Source organism: Malaya genurostris, chromosome 2 (assembly GCF_030247185.1).
Source record: "Malaya genurostris strain Urasoe2022 chromosome 2, Malgen_1.1, whole genome shotgun sequence".
NCBI classification, from domain to species: domain Eukaryota; kingdom Metazoa; phylum Arthropoda; class Insecta; order Diptera; family Culicidae; genus Malaya; species Malaya genurostris.
This window is the reverse complement of record NC_080571.1, coordinates 318,382,587-318,404,248: the sequence shown is the minus strand read 5'-3', so window position 1 is coordinate 318,404,248 and position 21,662 is coordinate 318,382,587. Positions and strand designations below refer to the sequence as shown.

Genomic DNA, 21,662 nt, shown 5'->3' with positions numbered 1-21,662 from the left:
TGAGGTAAACATCTTTTCTTTTTCTTCGTACCAGAGATGGTCCCACGAAAACGTTGGGCTAATTAGTATTCCTTATCACTTGACGTTACTTTCAATAATAATACACCGCGGCAAACAATAACCCCAAATGATCCGTCAAGCGTAGGTTGCATCAAATTGGACTTTTTATAATACTATAACCAATCGACTTCATTGAACATATCAGCAGCTAGCTTATTTTTCACATTTCCGGTTATCAATCTTAATGTTTTGGTCGGCGAAAAGTTCTGAAGAGATAACCCCTACAGAATGCTAATTATTCCAAATGGCTCAATATTATTTCTTTCCGGATCAGTTTATTGGTAATCAAATCACCGAAACAACCTACATTCAGTGTTGGTGATTGCCGAAAATTTCACAGAAGCTGCTATATTGCTATCTATATTGTATACAACATTTTCAATCCGGTAGAAGATGCTACAAGAACTCGAGTCTCTCAATGCATGAACCGCGAGAGAATTTTTCTACATTCCTTCGCTCCACTTCATACTCTGAGTATTTCTCGGCTCTTAAAAAAAATTGCAGTCTGATAATGATCGCCGCTGTGTGGAATTTACCAAGAGAGAATCGCTAGTTGACAATTATCGCAGAAAATCGAATCGATGATTCGACTTGATGATTCTCATACTAGGTTGCAATATTTCAAAACCCTTGTGTAGAGTATTCACATACATTTTCATAGACATAACTTATACAAAGATTATATGCACATAGTTAGAATAAGCGGCAATAGTAAAATGATTCTATCGCAATTATCAACTGCCTGTATAGAATCGGATCGCGAAACGAGAATAAGCAACCGTTTGTTGCTTCAGAGAGGATCCCCACAGCAGCGTGCTAACCTTTGATTCTCAGAAATGTCATCGAGAGAAATTCGCTCTCGCACTGGTGTCGATTCTATGTTAAATGAGCCATGCCGGGTTTTTTGTTGTTGCGATGATTTCCAACTCTCTTTGATGGCACTGATTCAATCGGTGAAGAGTTGCCAGCGAACGTTCTTTGATACGATAAAAGCCATCCTTGCCTACATTAAAGTTGTTTTGCAAGATGAGGGTCGCTCATACCAACTGTCTAATGTTGCTTCGGAAAATGAGATTCGACACGAACGATACGCCTTGAATCTACACACGAACGATAACTTTGAGATGATGGAGGAAACATACATCGGACTGAAAGCCAAGACTAGCCGGATCTGGTAAATATTCGCAGCAAAATACATTAGTATATTCGGTTTCTGATTTTTTTTAACGAAAAACAGTACATTTTACAGTACGCATTGCATCTAACAATATTGAATAAAAACCCAAGCCAAATAATTACCATATATTTATTTTTATAATCTCAATAGCCTTTTTTCGATTCACTTCTTTTAAGACATTGGTTGCACAAAACTTTACATTGTTTTTACCTTTCTCTATAGAAAGTTAATAGAATTGCTGGACAAACTGACTTTCAAACGGATCCTCGGAGACTCCTAGTGTTATATACCATTCGACTCAATTCGACGAGATCGAAAAATGTCAGTGTGTGTATGTGCGTGCACTTATCAAAGATTGTTTTCTCGCTCAATTTTCTCAGACTGATGTTAACAAACTCAGGCTTATTTGAAAGCTATTATTGGGTCATTGATCTAGTTTAAAGATCAAATGGCTATCACTAATGATTCCGAATATATAATGGTATAAGTGACGTAACAGTCAAACGCACTTTTTTCTTACCGCTCCATTTTCTAGAAGGTGGTTGAGCCTGTTTCAACATACTTAAACTCATTTGAAAAGTTGTAACGAATTGGAGTACATTTGTGGTAACTGATCGCCCCGGCATGAATCCGTGTTGATCATTCGAAATATAACGTTTAGCTTTTTCGAGGAGAGCACTACTTACGACAATTTCAAAAATTTTAGATGCGGCTGAGAGACTCGTGATACCACGATAATTTGCAACATTCCGTTTATTAACTTTTTTTGTGAACAGGGACCATAAACGATTGTTTCCAAATTGCCGGAAATCGAGATTCGATAAGCGATTGGTTAAAAATTCTGCATAATGGCTCAGCAAGAACTCTAATGTTACGGCAAAACACTACAGAAGGTAAGCCGTCCGGACCTGGTGTGAACGTACTTTTAAGTTTGCGAGTAGCTCTCATAACCATATCAGGTGTAACATGTGGCATATCAAAATCGACCAGGTTATCAGGAACATCCCTAATGGCCAAATCAATTTCAGACGTTGCAACGGAATGGGCAGCAAACACTGACGCGAAATGAGTGGCAAACAATTCACATTTTGTCATATCGGCTGATGATTCAGTATCATCTAAGAAGATACTAGCAGGAATTGCAGAGTTCTTTCTCTTGGAATTTACATAGCTCCAAAACCTCTTGGGTTGTCGTTTTAAACTAGTTTGCACACGTAAAACGTATGATTTATAGAGTGACGAGTTCAGGTTTCGATACTCATTGGATGCTAAATGAAAGCTGCGTTTATGCTCAGTTGAACGATAGTTTCGTAATCGTCGCTGTAAAGTATTACGTTTTCTCTTTAATTTGCGCAAATGTGGTGTACTCCATACAGGAGAAACGCTAGGGCGACGAATCGGTACATTAGTATCCATCCAATTGTTAAGCACGGAACAGAACGTATCAGCCATTTCATCTGTGTTTAGTTCATCAAATAAAATCGTCCAATTGATTTCAGATAAAGCGGTGGAAAACATGTCGAAGTCGATTTTATTGTAATCCAACGGCAACTCATCATCAACGGTATAGTGATCCAAAGGCAATTCCGAAACTGCAAACGGAGTGCTAATCATCAACGGTGGATGGTGACGATCAATTGACAAGAGCGGTGAGACGGACGCAGCAATGTCGACTACCATATCGTTAGAGCAGAACACAAGATCCAGTGTGCGATCTAAATAGTTGCGAATAGGGTTCGTTTGTCGTAAGTTGAAAAAGTCCATACTATCAACTAATAGCGAGGCAGCTCTCGGCAAAGTAACAGAGTTACTAGGTCGAAATTCATCCTCTTCCTGGCTCCAGAATATTTTAGGCTGATTATAGTCGCCGCATAGCAGGACGTTATCTGAACCATAACTTATTAGCTCGCTAATTGATTCAATATGTGCATGCATTATATTAACATCATTGCTGATATCAGGAGGAATATAAATAGCACATAACATTAGTCGCTTACATCCAATCGACATCGATACACACACTTGCTCTAAAGCTTCTCCATTGACAACGTTGATCATTGAGCTGACGAAACGATTGTGAACCGCAATCAATACTCCACCAAACCTCGATTTTTTGCTGTTTCTATTATTACGGTCACAACGATACACATTGTACACATTGTCAAATAGTTGCGTTGAGTTTATTGCTGCGTCAAGACCAGTCTCGATTAGTATGATCACATCAAAATTGCTTTCAAGTGCGTTGCAGTAAAAATCGTCTATTTTACTCCGCAATCCTCGAACATTTTGATAATATATCCATAGACGACAATCGTCACGAACAGGAAGCTGCAACAGAGAGACATCAGGTCTCGAAATGATAGGTATAGTAGAATACTCGCCTCTGGTGGAAACCCTAGGGTTTCCACCGTCTGAAGAAAACGTCCGAGAGTAGTTGTCAAGTATAGTGCAAACCCTAGAGTCTCCACCGTCCACAGAAAGAACACCCATATTGTTGTCAATTCGTCCTAAATCAGTTACAACTGACTGAGATTGCTCGAAGTCCTTTGGTTTTTTGATAAATCAACAAATTCACGGAATAATATACCATCAGGCCAAATGGAAGCATCAAGAGCGAGATCTCTCATCGATGGGTCAAGTCCAATTTTGAAGGAGATGAACGTAAGGTTGGTCACATTCATGTCCTTTGGCACTAAACGAATAACGTCAACCGGTACAGTTAGCTTTAAGCAGCGAGAAATTATTTTCTGCATATCATCGGCTGTGACCAGAGGGTGTAAACCGGACAAATAAAGCCAAAATTTTGGTTGACTTACAATGGGTGTCAAAGATGGTACAGATAAGTCGCTTATGTCAATAGTGCTAGTACCGCGATCAGATGGTACTCCGATCGATTGGCCTTCATTACCACGACGACGTTTGACACCAAGTCTTGGCCAATTATTATCCTTCGTACGAATCGGAGGCTTGTCTGATAGAGAGTCGACTTTTTTGTTCAATTTTTCGACTAACTTGAACAGCTGATGCACTTGTGCCGGTAAACCATCTTCAGATAATTCGCAGTCGGATGACGAAGTAGCTCCAGATGAAAGCTTGTCGGAGATATATTGTTTAACACTCTTACCGTTTAATTCGTTTCGGCAATTTGAGCATACGAACAAGGCCTTTCCATGCGAGAAGAGCTCTCTATTGGCACGGCTAAAATTAAATCCACAACACTGCTGGCTGATATGAAAATAACGTTCGCAGAAGCCACAACACAACGGCTCAATTTCATTTATTTCCAACTGACATTCACCGCATTGTTTTTTGGTCTCCATGATAGCGAAGCGCAGTACAGAACAAAGGCAAATATAGCAGCAGACGACGATCGATGTAAATCGGGTTCAGTTTTGTTTATTGATGCGATAAAAAACAATATAAATATATTGTCCAGTGACGATGAGCTTAAAGTACAATATGATAATATACACAATAAATAAAATCGACGATTATGTCACGAATTAAAAAAAACTGTTTAGCAAGAACGAAGTAAGCGTAAGCGTAACTATGACGTCTTGTTATATACAAAATTAATTAGTTTTATACATACATACAAAAATTAATGAATTTTATCCAATTAAGCTTCAAAGTTGTACTCAAAACTGTAATTTATTCGTCATATGGCCATACGAATCGGTTTGGGCTATGCTGGTTCCCGAATACCGGCTCTGGAAGTACCTTAAATTACCGTAAACTCTAAAGTGGAACTTACATATCATGGCATGTTTAATCGATTATCACACTTCTAGATTTAAATTCGATTGTATTTGCAGTTTCGACATTACAGAGTAATGAGTGATTACAATCTCAAATTGTCGCTTAAAACGACGGTCATTAAAATAATGTAATGAAAACTTAAACACCGAAGAATATTCATGCAAAAAACACATGCGGATTGATAAAAAAGGTATCATCTCACTGCTAGGTGGATTAATCACGTTTTTCTGAAGAAGTTCGAAAATCAAATCGTTGTAACTTACGGTTCTGAAGATATAATATTACAAGTGACGTAACATACTAACCGCACATTTTTCATCGTCTTAATTTTCTCTAAGATGACTCAACTAATTTCAATAAACTTAGGCTTAATTGAAAGCTAACAATGTCAATCCATTTTGAAAGGGTTATGGCAAACATTTCCGAGATGTAATGTTATATGTGACGACAAATCCCAGTGTTTTTTTTCAATCCTCAATCAATTTTGAAAGCTAATACACTGAGGTCTTTTTTTATGCGGTCTTTTTTATGCGGTTTTTTTACGCGACTTTTTTATGCGAATTTTCAGAGTTATGCGGTTTTTTTTTATGCGAAGTTTCAGAGTTATGCGGTTTTTTTTATGCGAATTTTCAGAGTTATGCGGTTTACCCTTCTGCGGTCTTTCTTATGCGAAGTTTCAGAGTTATGCGTTTTTTTATGCGAAGTTTCAGAGTTATGCGGTTTTTTTTATGCGAATTTTCAGAGTTATGCGGTTTTTTTATGCGGTTTTTTTTATGCGGTACGTAAATAAAGAAAAAGACTTCAGTGTGTTGCGTTATTTGATAAACTCATAATACTAATAGCCGAGGATAGAATCTTACAAATGTTTCAATGAGACTATTTAAATTGCAAGAGAAAGGCATTATCAAACCACTAGGTGAATGAGGAAGGTTTTTTTGAGAAACGAATATTTTTGATGATGCATCAAAGATTGAAAATTTTGTATTTATTTTATGATATAAAAAATACAGTCCATTTCAATGGGAAAATTCAGTATATTTGAATATAAAAAAAGTACGCAGTATTTGGGTCGAAAATACAGTACAATACTGTAAAATACCGTACGGAAACGAGAGTTTTGTATAACTGATACAATACAAAATTTCACAAATACAGATAAACGGGTTAGAAAGAAAGGTTATGTTTTTTGAGTTGTATTAAAACACTTGAATATTACAGCAACAGCATAATATCGCTGATTATCTTAAAATAAAACATATCAAGTTGCTAAGTCATCATATGAAAAAATGTATCGAAAAAGGCCATGTACAATGCTCAAGTTTATATTAATCACAGTCAACGATAATAAATTTTTAAACACATTTCGAATGTTCTTTTAACTTTTGTCGTTTTCGCTTGATGCAAACCTCATCCAGTTTCCACACTAACTGCTATCAACCCGTTTGTTTGAAAAAAATCAGATTAAAATTTTCACGAGCAACATAAATTGACGTTCTGACTTTTAAGAATAATTATGAGTCTTATACCGCCCACACAATTTATGTCAATGTGTTTCACTAAAAATCAACAAGGAACAACACACAGAGTTAACAACTCTAATGCACTTGAAACCCGATTCCTAGAAATTCACTAAACCGCGTGCACCGATAAATGCCGGTCAATTACAAGCGAGTAAAATATAATCACAATGACTGTTCCTTTTTCCGAAAATACAGACTACCATTCACATTTCGAAATTGTGGGAAAAGCCGTGTAGATAAAGCCTACAACAATTGGTATATGCACCCTTGTTACACCTGAAAACGATACCAAAAACTGATTGATCAGTTTGGAGCTCGACACATGCAGACCTACAACCTACATTCCATATTTTACATCACTGGTAGGTAAAGGTCAAGTTTGCACGCGGACATCGAACGGTCAGGCGTTCACAGTGTCTGCTGATACAAGCAATTATACAACCAATTGCACTGATAAGACAGCTCAATATTAGGAGTGCAGTGCGTTCTGTGATTTTGTGTTTCTCGTTTGTTTTAAGTGAACTTATAAATCTTTCTTTAATACCGTTTTCGTTTATTGATCAGAGCAGCCCGAGAACTGACCCAGATGGGCGACAACTTTTGAGATGTTTGTTTTAGCAACCTGTGGTCACTCTAGATCGGACTCCAATCGCGTAGTTTCGCTCTGAAAATTTTCTCGGGTCGCACCACGCCATCCATGCGAGCTTGTTTATTTTTTCTTTTTTTATGATTTGTTGTTTAGGGCGCGTACCACGTGTTCGTTTTACTCGGAATTAGAGTCGCCCGCGTGTATGTTCAGGAAACGAAAACGGTGTAAGATTCTCCAACGTCACCATGCAAGCTATCGGATTACTTTTGGGAATTTATCCTTACGAAAAACAAGACGTAAGATAGTAAGCTTATCGTCGGTAAAGAACTCCTTTAGGTTTAAAGTAGAAATAACTAATTCTGTTTTTTCTTCTTCTTTCTTTCTGGTTGGCGTCACCTCACTTGAGATGACGCCGAATTGATGGCACAGCAACTAAGGCTATATTGCCAGTTAATTTTCGTTTATAGTCCAGTGGACTTTCTTTTCACTTGACTACAAGCGAAAATCTCGCTGTGTGGCTGCGTCGAATCGTCAAAGTACGGCTGAAAATCCTTTCTTTCTTGCGAAATACTCGAATTTTCCCCGGACTAACACGATGCAACGTGCTCACCCGTTGAGAGTTTCACTTTTGGGAATTTATCCTTACGAAAAACAAGACGTAAGATAGTAAGCTTATCGTCGGTAAAGAACTCCTTTAGGTTTAAAGTAGAAATAACTAATTCTGTTTTGCACATTGAAAGTGATGACAGTTACATTTTTACTTACAGCCTACTTCGATCGAATTTATGCATACTTCCATGAAAAATCGAAGAAGAAAGTTTCAGTGATTGTTATGCGAATGTGTGTGCATGAGAATCAAATGTTTTCTATAGCAACTGCGGCCAGAGTGAACGTGACATGTATTGCGATGCTAATCTTGACGTCGTCATCTTGCAGGATCGCGCCAAATGTCGCAACCGAGCATCATTCGCTTGATTCCAGCAAAAAACTGCTTGTATTTCACAGTGAACACGATACGTTGCGAAGCGTCTCGAGATTCCCATCGTATTTGCAATGCTCTGCGTGTCGCGTTTATTTTAGCCTCTTCATAAAAAAGTATGTTAGCGAAGACATTACTGAAACAATACCGCTTCCATCAATTTCGTGTTCACACGTTAGAACATTTTGCAAGATGGCTTTGCTGCCCAAAAGTTTCAACATGGGATTTGATTCTACAGTTCTAGGGATCTTCTGTAGCCGTTCCAGAACAAAAATGTCTTGCTAGCACGACAAGATTCGCTATTTAAAAAGAAAGAAACTGCACTGTGATTGTTTTTTTATGTTTTATCGAACACATTACATTAGCTTTGTGTTTCAATACCGAAGAAATCTTGATGAAAGAAACAATTCACCTTGACATAAAAAAGTACAAGGGCTGCAGTTGAACAATTCTAGTGACGCCATACATATAATGGTTCTTTTCAAACATCAAGCGGAAGTAACCAAATTCACGACAGAAAATAACAACGCCCACTGCGTTGAGTATAACAATGACAAGTTTATCGCGCCCTTGTATGTGGATAACAATGCATTGATGTGTACGTGCAGGACCTTCTCTCGAACTTTAAGGATCAAGAGTAAACCAAGTTAGTTTGTGTTGGTAATGTGTATATAACGTACATTTTATTTGTTACGTATGCCACAGTATCTATGTATTCATATATGCAGTGCAACCAGTTTATCAAAGTGGCTTGAACGATTGATTTTCAAACAATCTCTTTTAGCAATAATTTATTCTCAAAAGGCTGACTTTTTGGATGAAATATCAGTTTTGGTCAATTTCTCACCAACGTCTGATGGAAAATTGCTAATTTTATGAATGTAGATTTTAATTCCTTAAATAAAAAAGTTAGCAACACTGCTTGAATGCATTTGTATTAGATTGCGCTACACAAAAAAAAAACAAAACTAAATATTTTATGTTACAAAAGCAGTTTTCAGGAAAAATAAGTAGTTTTACGACAACATTCCATATCCATTGCCTTTCGCGTGTTAAATTAAAGGTTCCTATTTTGCGGTTTACTTATAGAAGGAACGTAAATCCTAATATCGCAATAATTTATGCAAAAGAAAATCCATATAGTAATGTGTTTGTTGCTAATCAAATGTGTAAGCTGAAACTGAAATAATTTTTCTCGAGCAGTTTTCAGAAAAACGGAAGAGGTTTAGACTAAAATTTTCTCTTTTCTTGAATTGCAATTTTAAGCAGAATGAACTGATTGGTTCATTTTTCAATCATATGAAAGATTTATTGATTGAGGAAAAGAAGCGCAGGAATTTGTTTTTACGCACACATTATTGACATTACCCATGCGCTTGCAAAGTGTCTTGCTCCTTAAGGTGAAATGTAGTCCCAAAAAATGCGAACAAAATTTTAATCGCTTGAGTTGAACGAATCGTCGCACAAACCATAGCAGGCAAAACCGATACATAGAAACCAGAAATATTCTCAGTGAGTGAACGCAGTGGGCTAACCACACGTTTTGTAGGCTTGTAAAAGAAACTCGGACTGATTCGTAATGAATTTGTGAACTCCGTTGTAAATAAAAAAAAGTTTTCTGGAAATAGCAGAAACTTTACGTCTGCTTAGCGGCTCGAATTGAGCTGCCGAGTTTAGCACTAAGCAGTTCAATTTGAACTGCTCTGCACTGGTGAGTCAAAAACGAAACGTAAAAATATTAAAATATTTAGCTCTGCTACAATATAATACATATCTTTTATATGATATTACACAACAAAGCAACATTAATGCATTGCGCTAAATAGAGTTGGACATTACTAGCATTATGAACGTTAGTTATCTTAGAAAATGAACGATTTCCTATACCCATTTTATTGTATTCAACTCGTTGTTATTTCAACACAAACCCCTATGCATAAATACGTGTCATTTTTTATACAAAATTTTTGCTTACGATATAACGTCACCGAACCCACTGTTCATTTCTCACACCACCACCATACGAATTTATGAAATTCACTTGAAACTTTTTGAAATTTCGGTTAATTTGGCTGAAGTTTGACAATTTTCAGATTCTTTGCGAAATTTTGCTTCAAGCACTATTTTCCAGTTCTAAAATCATCCCCGTCGAACGGAACCATAACCGTTTACACAATTAAAGTCAATCACGGTTCGGCGAAGTAAAATTTCAAAATTCTAAGAATACTTAGTTAAACTTAATAAACAAAATTGCGAAAAGTTCAATTGTTTTAGTTTTTCGAAATTTATGAATAATTGATAAAACGCGACGCGCGCATTCCGCTACATTTCACCTTAATGAATGCTTTATTCAAGAAAAAATGGAGCAGCACGGTTAGGTTCTCTTCTTTATCAAGAGTGAAGTATGATAGCACCCGATTATGCCGTTATGCCGTAAGTATTTATAGAGATCTATTCCTTCTTAATTGTTCTCCTGGGACGGAAAAATCCAATTAAAATCGCTTGTCACATACGAAAATCAATTGCATTATCACTCTCAGGTTGCAATTTCGTACACACTACCCTGTATTTCTGGAATCGGAAACCGGATCGGAAATAAAATTCTACATTAACTTAAGGAAACATAATACTTTTCATTTGAATCTGAATTTGTTTAGATCGGTCTAGCCGTTTCTGAAAAATTGGTGTGATTTCCGGTTTGGAGCACAAGAGCACTTTACCGGTACTTCCGGCACCAGGAACGATGATCCGGTATACTCAAACGTATTTGATCATAAAATATCTGCCTAGCAAAAGAATTATACGGCTATGTGAATGTAACTGTCTCGATTTTTCAATGTGCCATGTATAAAAACACGTTCCTGAAAATAAAACTTTTATACTAATCTACCTGTAATTCCGGAATTGGAGTTCGAATCCGGATGAGATTCGGTGGAATTATACGAAAATTGTAAAACCTTTCATTTGAGCCTAAGCTTTTGAAAATCAGATGAGCGTTCTCTCATAAAATCGAATGGAATTTTTTAGTTTATTTTTCCCATTTTAACCCGTAACTCCGGAACAAGATGTCGGATCCATATGCAATTCAATATTAGGCTATGGAACTGTAAGAGCAAATTCAGCAGCTAGAAGTTTTATATGGAAGAATAAACTAGAACTAGAACAAACGTATCCCCAGCAAGCCGTACTAGCTTTATTCATTCGAATAGTTCTTCTGTAAAATTTAAAACTGGCATACGATGCCGTTCTATTTTTATGTATTTGAAACACGAGTAAAACACTACTGGATCTGCCAGTTTTTCTTGTTATAAAATCCAGATTTAAATTTTCAAACTAACATAAATTATGCATCTAGAACTAGTATACTCCTGAACATGCCTTAGGGTCTTTAATTTGATACTAAGGTGAAGAAAATCGTTTGAGAGGTCTCTGAGAAAATCGAGTGCATTTTTCTTACACATTTTAGCCCGTTACTCCCGAACCAAAAGTTCGATCGGAGTAAAATTCATTAGCAACCTATGGGACCAAGAGACCTTTCAATCGAAACTAAGTTGGTGAAAATCGATATAGCCATCTCCGAGAAAATTGAGTGCACAAACATACATACACACATTTTGCGTACTCGACGAACTGAGTCGAATGGTATATGGCACTCGGCCCTCCGAGCCTCGGTCCAAAAGCCGGTTTTCACAGTGATTGCATAGCCTTTCTAAATATATAACGATCATAAAACAACAATTACGAAAACAAAACCAATAGCCTCTCAAGCCTTGATGGATAAAAAAGAGACAGTTTCTCCTTCAACTCAATCATCCAACAGGACGGAAAAATAGGATATCTCATGTCGTTGATGCCAAACCTAACCCAGTTTCCACTCTAACTGAGATCAAAACGTTCGTTTGAAGCCAGTTTCGAACCTAGTTTTGACGTTATTGAACTGAAAATCGAGTCATCAAAGAGTGCGATGCTGTGTTACATAAGTTAGGCCAGCAAAAGATATTCAAAAACATGACAATTACAAAACGACAATTAATTACTTTCTTTATACAGTTTTGCTTCATGCTATCATTATTTGAAGAAGTAAAATATTATTATTATTACATTTGTTTATTTAACCCCGGTTTTAACCTTCGGGTTGTTCACCGGGGATGGAGAGTAATAATTTTCAACATAATGCCACTTTCCAAACACACAGCAAATATAGGGTGATTTTTTAAGAGCTTGAGAACTTTTTTAAACAATAAAACGCATAAAATTTGCAAAATCTCATCGGTTCTTTATTTTAAACGTTAGATTGGTACATGACATTTACTTTTTGAAGATAATTTCATTTAAATGTTGACCGCGGCTGCGTCTTAGGTGGTCCATTCGGAAAGTCCAATTTTGGGCAACTTTTTCGAGCATTTCGGCCGGAATAGCCCGAATTTCTTCGGAAATGTTGTCTTCCAAAGCTGGAATAGTTACTGGCTTATTTCTGTAGACTTTAGACTTGACGTAGCCCCACAAAAAATAGTCTAAAGGCGTCAAATCGCATGATCTTGGTGGCCAACTTACCGGTCCATTTCTTGAGATGAATTGTTCTCCGAAGTTTTCCCTCAAAATGGCCATAGAATCGCGAGCTGTGTGGCATGTAGCGCCATCTTGTTGAAACCACATGTCAACCAAGTTCAGTTCTTCCATTTTTGGCAACAAAAAGTTTGTTAGCATCGAACGATAGCGATCGCCATTCACTGTAACGTTGCGTCCAACAGCATCTTTGAAAAAATACGGTCCAATGATTCCACCAGCGTACAAACCACACCAAACAGTGCATTTTTCGGGATGCATGGGCAGTTCTTGAACGGCTTCTGGTTGCTCTTCACTCCAAATGCGGCAATTTTGCTTATTTACGTAGCCATTCAACCAGAAATGAGCCTCATCGCTGAACAAAATTTGTCGATAAAAAAGCGGATTTTCCGAATGGACCACCTAAGACGCAGCCGCGGTCAACATTTAAATGAAATTATCTTCAAAAAGTAAATGTCATGTACCAATCTAACGTTTAAAATAAAGAACCGATGAGATTTTGCAAATTTTATGCGTTTTATTGTTTAAAAAAGTTCTCAAGCTCTTAAAAAATCACCCTGTATAACAATGTTCACACTCTGTTCAGTAATAATATTATTATGTTGAACGATTCAGAACATTTGAATGTCATTTATGCCCCGTTTACACTTCTGCTGGCTGCCAGCATGCTGGTGTCAGTGTACTGCCCTCTTAGGAAAAAAACGTTCAACGGTGGTCCTTCGTTGGTCTAATACTTTGGATCATTGGACCACAGTTGAACGTTTTTTCCTAAGAGGGCAGTACACTGACACCAGCATGCTGGCAGCCAGCAGAAGTGTAAACGGGGCATTAGCGAAGCTTTACATCAACATCTCAAATCGCAAGCGTTCGTATGTAGAAAGATGATAATACTATAATTAAATTACAAGTTCGTTCAACTACATTCACGTTTATCAGATTTAACACTAGCCAAGAACTATCTGGGAAGTCCCCGAGAGTGAATCTACACTAAAATTGTCCGTTGTTCGTTGAAAATGTTTCAATGTCATTACTAACAGGTAGAAATGACGCGTGGCATACGATTTGATATGAACAGATTTCTCAGTAGGCCTTGTAATGGAAAAGGGGCACAACTCTTATAACACGTTTCAAAATTTAAAACAAAACCTATTTCTTGAAGTTTATAACTCACATTTTCGTCAAACAATGCCTGCCTATCACTCTGCCATCCACTACAAAACGTAGCACATTTACGACACTAAAGAATTGCACTTATGCCGGCCGTCGAGAGTTCGGTGTTCGGCTACCGTGTTCTAAGGACACTCAGAGTACCACACGATTCGATGCACCAACTGACACTGAAACATCCGATCCGATCCAAAACAGCCCCGATTTACTTCGAGTTTCCTCCAAGGCACTTCCCAAAGTCACCAACACACTTTAGAAATACGAAGAAAAAAAAAACAATAATAATCTAATCATTAACTATTACCAATTCGTACGTGAAAGCCGCGCGCGCGTCTCCACTTGCTTCGCACATGCTTGAGAATTGAAAAAATCACCCAAAGTATTACTCAATTTATTCGAGATATCAGCCTGTTGTTTTATATATTCTAGGCTCATTATCGAATAAACACATATCAGAAACATGTGCCGGCGGTGTATGAGTGAGTCGTTGTTGTTTTTTTTTCTTGTTGTGTTTAGATGAAATATGTATTGCCCCTGATAGCACACAATATCAGTCGGGAGAGTTCAAAGTTGCCTGTGGCCCATCCAGCACCCAGACAACCAACGGCTGGATCGGGTTCGGATTCGGGTTCAAAATCTCGTGGTGACGTCCGGTCGTAGATGAACACCGGGAACGATCACGACACGACGCGACCATAAATAATTCACCGCAATCGCTGATAACGTTTGATAACCATTATAACGAGCAAGCTCCGTGAACCGCACCGAGTGAAACCCGAGACGACGCGATGAGAGACGTTGAGGAAAATTACTACTTTTGGGCAAACTATCTTACTTTCCATTTCCGTTCGTGATCTGCTCCCGATGGACTTTGCACCGGCTGAGGAGACCAATCAGTAGAGGACCAGTGCGCTGATTAGATTGTTTAAGTTCAACTGCGGTGCATTAGATGAGCTTCTCAGTTGCTTGGGTGCGGGGTTTAAATCATTAGAGATTATTTCTAATAGTGTGACAAATTTATAGGACTCTTTCTCTTACTTATGGACCAAGATATAGGACCTCGGATTGTTGGGAAGTTTTCAAGCATTAATAGATAACTCCTAGAGGAATCGCTTAACACTCCAACCACCAAGCCTCAAAAACAGTCGGAATGGAACCAATGGATTCTTTGATTTTAAATTATTCTTAATGTCACTAGTGATGATTTAAAATAGAAATCGTAGGTTATCACGATAAACTTTAAGTTTCTCAACAATGCATTTCTATACATATGACTTTTTGCAGTACTTGAAATGCTTAAATCAGTATTAGTCTACATTAATCTAGACATTCCAAAAAATCCACTGATAGCTAAATTATCCGAACTGATGGTTGGAGGAGTGTTAAAAATATCATTTAATTCATAGCGTAATTTAATTTGATTTGAGCACATTAACTTGATTTAAAAATGAAAGCATTAATAAATAGTTTTTAAAATTATACTGTATCGTTAATTATACGAAAATATTGTGTAGGGAAACATTCGTTTTTTAAACTTATGACTTATTAAATTTTTTAATTGATCATCTCTAATTTTATTAACACTCAGAATACCAAACATTTGATCACCACTAGAAAGGAAAATTTATTAGGAATCAAATGTGCAAAGGGTAATGGATAACATATCCAAAGTTATCCATAAAACTGAAAACCAAAATCATTTGAAAAACATTTTATATTCATTAGACAAATACATCCCTCACAAAATAATGGAAATGTAATATTTCCCACTTTAAAATATCGAGCATAAATTTTGATTAAAAACGTAACCGAAAGTCCAAGAACAGGTACCCAGGATTTCGGTTCGGGAGGGGCCCACAAATAAGAAATAATGCATATAACTTTTTTGAAAAGTGAGTACAAGTAATAAGCAATTTAAGTAAATACTCACATATTTTGGATTAAACAATGAGGAATTAAAGCAAGAAGTTCTATGTGTCAACGGGAAGGGATCGATATTTTACATTTCTTTTATCATATAGTCTCATAGTTCGGGCTCGGAAAACTGAGTGATGAGTATTAAAACCTTCAATTTCAAGGGTGTGTTCTAATAACTAACAATGTAAAAAGAAGCAAATATTTTTAAACTGTTCAGTGACTCTTCTGCAAAATTGGATGATTATTTGTCGAACAGATGGTCGTGCCGATTTTAACAAATGTATATTCAAATGAAGTGCCTTCTAATCCCACATGATCCTATTTAATTTCATCGAGTCAACTTCCGTGTCTGGATCAGAGATGCAAATGATTTATTGTAAATGTTTCAGCTTCTGACTTTTTTGTAGACTTTTGAAAATCACGTTTTTCGTAGAAGTTTGTAAAAATTTACAGAAATTTAAAATTGCCGCGGTCTTTGCATCATTATTTGCAGAAAACTTGGAGTCCGCAGACTTTTTTTCGAGTTTACCAACTTTTACAACTCTGCATGAATATATTTGAAATTATACATGAGTATATTTAAAATTTAAATTCGTCATGGGGAGTGACGATTCAACAACAGAACAGGGGTGGAATCATGTAAGGTGATAAGTGACTATCACCTCCTGGTGATAAAGAGGTGATCACCAGAATGTTTGGAATCACCGAAGGTAATCACTTTTACTATCACCATCACCAGTGATTGAGCCAACTTCGCTCCATATATCACCTGTCATCGTCAATTTTTCAGGAGTAAAACATGAATGTGGCGTATACCGTTGATATTAGGAGGAGTAACATATGAAAGTGGCGTATACCTATATAACATTTTAAAATCTAAATTTTTATTCCTATAGTTTTCAATCCTTTTTCATTATTTCGAGGCATGTTTATCAATGATGATTTGTATGGATCAAAGGGTAACGTTGAAAAAAATTGCCCCGCGAATATAGCAAACTGCGCACAAACAAATAAGAAATTCACTTGTTGGTTTAATTTTGTGCCGATTTTTATTTATCAATGTCACAGTCAGTTCTTTGAGATAAATTTGCTAGCTTTGAAATGACACGAATTGTTAGATCTTCTTGATGTTTCGCAACAGATGGCATTCCTCTCGAATGAGAAAGATCCGTTAAATGATAGTTCCATTCCGAAAATTTTACTCACCGGTACTATGAATATCCACTATGATTAGCAGCAACTAATTGTTCAAAAATATTGCCTTATTTAGTTCAACTCACAAGAAGAAAATTAAGAACGCAGTTTAATCTTTTTTACTCGTTCAGTTGAACGAGACTGATATGTCGCTCACTAAGTCACGACCATCTAATTCTACTGAAAATGTTAGCATAGATTTTTTATGTTGTTACGTTATGTGCAACAGGAGATGTCTACATTCATAAACTTATCTCTTTTCCAGAAAGCAATTTATCTTTGACTCTACGAATAACCCAATGATATTCCTTCAAATAATAATTACAACATAAATTAATTGATTTAATTGATAAATACGTTCATTCTATGAATTCCTTAAACTATACAAACTGAGTTACTTTTCATTTTGGTATATAATTTTGTCACAATATCAGTGCGAATTTCATTAAAAATTTTACCTCTCCAACCATTTTTGGTAGGTTATGTTTATATCAGTGACTTAAAATTCACCTAACGGGCAATAATTTATAAAGACACTTCTCAAAAAATCAAATCACTACTAAAAGTGATAACTAAATTGCTATCACCTCCATTTTGACATGAAGGTGATTAAATCGTGGTGACTATCACCTTACGTAATGCCAACATTTTAGAGTGATGTTAGCCTTTCAGCAGTGGTGACAGAACTTGGTGATTATCACCTTACATGATTCCAAATTTTCAAAAGTGATAATCACTTGCTGATAATCACCTTACATGATTCCACCCCAGAATCTTCTTAGTGGCGGCCAAAAATTCCGAAACGAAACTCACATAAATTTCTCAAAGATGACAAGGACGATTTGCACAAATGTAAGAATGGATTCAAATACCAGGTCCTATGATTTCATAGACTTCTATGCTGTTTCTACTGAATCCGGCTTCCGGTTTCGGAACAGATTCCGGAAGTAGCGGTCAGAACTCCAAAACGAAGCTTACACTATTCTCTTGTGTACCTGTACATTGTCTCGAAAAACCGATTTCTCGATTTTCAATCGCTCCAATAATGCACACTTATACTTGCTGTCGATGGTGTTATTCTTTTTTCGAGGTAGTCTACGAAAAGTATACCGTAACAAACCCAAATAACCGACCTAATAAATATTTCGCTCAATTAAACCACCCTAGGCCGCACCGGAGCACTCGTGCCGTGTGTCAGTTAATCATTTCTCTGACGTGTAATAATGGATCTAGGTTTTGTCAACAGTAACCAACGGATACCAATCTGCATCATCATAGGCAAACATGCTTCCGAAATGTGCTCGCCTTCCTCTTTTTAATCCTGAGTATGCGGCATTCAGAAGCAGGAAATCTTTTTCATTCGCTGAATCATGCTAAAACCATAATATATTTACTCAGTACTAATCCTGATGGCACTTTCTGGTCAATTTGACATTGATATGGTACCTTTAATTTTGATATTGATCGTATTCACTGTGAAAACCGACTTTTGAGCCGTGGCCCGGAGGACTGAATTCCACATACATTCGTCGAGATTAACCGAACTCAAACTTTAAAACAAACCTAAATTTAATTGAAAGGTTTAGCGGAATTTTATCTGGCTCCAACTTCCGGTTCCGGAAATACAGAGTTATTAGTGTTCAAAAGTGAAAATAAGGGCACTAACTTTTCTCAGAGATGGCGAAACCCGTGTTCACAAACGTAATATTAAATAATAGAGCTTTTGGACCGGTTTTCACAAACTTAGATTCGAATGAAAGATTTTATCATAGATTACAATGAAAATTCATGTGGATCCGATTTCCGGTTTTGGAATTATAATTTTTTCCAATATGTAGGTCCTATTAGTTGATGACCAAACTAAGTGGTTATGGCTATACTGGTTATCAGCTTCCGGTTCCTAGAAGTAGTGGTCGAATGAATGTATAAATAGTATGTATCAAACCATGAAAGTGTCCGATTTCGGGTGGCACATTTACTATCATGTTCTCAAAAAAATCAATATGTTCACAGCAGTTTTTAAATATTACCAATTTTCGACAATTGAAATCATAGTGAGCAATACATGCATTTTTATAAACCAATGAATTTTGGCAGTAGCAAAAAAATATTTTAAAAAACGATGTTTTCATAATTTGGAGTCCTATAGGTTATACGGTACTATCCGAGGAATGTATATCAAACATCCACCAATCGACTGATGTTGACGCCTTCGAAAACGTTTAAAAATCAATTATTCCACTTACACTAACAAATCTAAAATTTTCTATAAAGTTTTAGTATTTCTAGAATTAGTAATTGTTATATCAAGGTGTGCATTTGTTAAAATTTTAATGTCAGATCTGTGGTGTTCCACAGAAATAAGAAATTGAAAAAAAAATGTCTGCACTGACTGTCAGCGACTATGGTGTCTTTAGCAAGTTTCACAGGATATATAACGCTTAATTTTGATTAAGGAGGTAGTAAAAATTTTAAACAGAAAATAAGTGTGAATGGTGAATGAAATGGTGGGTTGGTCACTTAATCGTAACTTGGTACAAAACTATATTTTTCTAAACCACAAATTGGGAATTGTAACTGAAAGTTGACGCCACACAATGATATAGTTAACTCGAGTCCTAATTGTAATGGATGTTTTTTATCAATTTCCAAAAAGTGCCCGACTTAACCCCGGCTTCCCTTATGAATATTCAATAAAATTGATATTTTGATTATTTTTGCTGTAAACATTATGTATAAATTCTGTATTAAAAATTTTTCGTTAAACACTGTTTTTTCTATACAAACAGTGTTTTGAATATCTCTTCGAAGAATGTATTCAACCATATAAATAAACACAGCAAGCATGTGTTTTCATGATGAAAATATGGTGGATATTGGGAGCTTGCAAAAACGTCAAACGAATATTATCATTTTGGTTGAAAATGATCGACAAGTGTTCGATTAGTCGAAAATATGAAAATTATGGTGTTTTACCTATTTTTGAAACCATCCAATTGAATTTGGATGGGGTTGGAGACGCAGTTCATTTCTTCAATTCGACCGGTTGTGCAGTGCACTGACTTTTACTATAATTAGGACAATATTTATATCAGAATAAATTAGGTAAATTGCTTATTGTTATAAACTTGTTATTGCTTACTGATCAGGATTTTTTTTACTTTCCTTTTGGCTTCTTTTATAAATACTATACGGTATGTACAAACACAAAATTATTATTATTGTGTCATACAACTGATCATTGATTTTACAAAAAAAAACTGTTTTAATCCACCAAGTGGTGTAATGATTCCTTTCTAATATTACTGTTATTCTCAGAAATATTACTATAATATTCTGGAAAAAATTACTCATTGAATAGAAACAGGAAAGTTTGTTTGAGCGTTTGAAATTTCAAACACACTCTTCACTGCAGTTCCGTAATACCTTCTATACCGACCGGTATAGCCGAAGTCGGTTCGTATGGACAGCAACTTACATGACCTAAACATTGGAAAAGTTTACGACGGCTTGCCATATACCAATCTAAACTCAAGAAAATCGGTTCAGCCATCTCGGAGAAAAGTGAGTGAGCTCCGTTTTGGAGTTTTTTGACTACTTCTTTCGGTTCTTCCGGAACCGGATTCCGGGATTCGGAACATCCGATGTGAGTTTGTGTGGTTATCAACTTTCCAGATCTGTTACTATTTTTGAAAAATTAGTCCATCTTTACACATTCTTATATAAAAACAAACTAATGAATTTGCAATATTTTAACACTCGCCATCCTCTAATTTCTATATGAAATTTAAAATAATTCTATGGGACCACCCCAAGTAGCAATCCGCAACTAGTTCTGATGCGACTAAGTCCAAACTATGTTGCAACAAGAGCACGAATATGTTTTTTATGTTATATTGGTTAAAACAAGGCGACAGCAATGTTTCATCATAACATAACTAGTTACGGAATAGTTATTTAGGTTTCAAATTACCACATCTTTCTGTCATATTGAATTAATTATAAATTATAAGCTATCGTTACTTAATCCAAACATATCTTTAAAAACAACTATGCTTCTAGCTACTAGTTGAAAATAAGTTTTTTTGACTTCAATATTAGCCACCCGTAACTAGTTCTGATACCACTTAGTTCAACTATGTTGCAACAAGAGCACGAACATGTTTTTTTATGTTATGCTGGTTGAAACAAGGTGACGGCAGCGTTTCTTTATAACATAAACATTGAACTAGCTATCATTTGTAAGTTATCGTTACTTGATTCTAACATATCTTTAATTACAGCTATGGTTTTAGCTACTAGTTGAAAAAAGGTTGCGAAACCATTATAAATACGTAAGCGTAGATGTAAATCGTTACTGTTAATTGATGTAGCAATAACTTAGATATTATAAGATTATAAAATACAATTTCTGCATTGATTCAGATAGCTATCGGTAGGTTTTCCCAATGTAATGATAACGGAAATGTAACCTAAAAAACTTTTGTTGGCTTGAATATAGCGATCACACTATGGAGTCGCAAGAAGTGTATAAAACATAAATAAAACCAGAATACCTTTCACTTCCCGAGTAGAAGTGATTGGCAAACTAATAGCAAATTTTATTAATAAAACCAAACATCTCAATAAAACCAAACATTAACATTATCTAGTTTCAAATAAGAGTTAAAATATCAAAAAATCATAACAAAGTCTGCACGAAAGAGTAGCAACAATATATGATATTCTGTCACT

At 36.1% G+C, this 21,662-nt stretch overlaps 1 protein-coding gene across 3 annotated transcripts in view; it reads right to left on the bottom strand.

Annotated features, from left to right (window-relative positions):
• LOC131431246 (very long-chain-fatty-acid--CoA ligase bubblegum) overlaps positions 1-21,662 on the bottom strand; it is an 89,951-nt gene that overhangs the window by 40,684 nt on the left and 27,605 nt on the right. The window contains exon 1 of one of the 3 annotated variants that reach the window (XM_058596846.1): positions 13,822-14,130. The exons of the other annotated variants lie outside the window; for them this stretch is intronic. The gene's annotated coding sequence lies outside the window, so the exon portion shown is untranslated. Of the gene's footprint in view, positions 1-13,821; positions 14,131-21,662 lie in introns of those variants that run through there. 3 annotated transcript variants of the gene reach the window in all.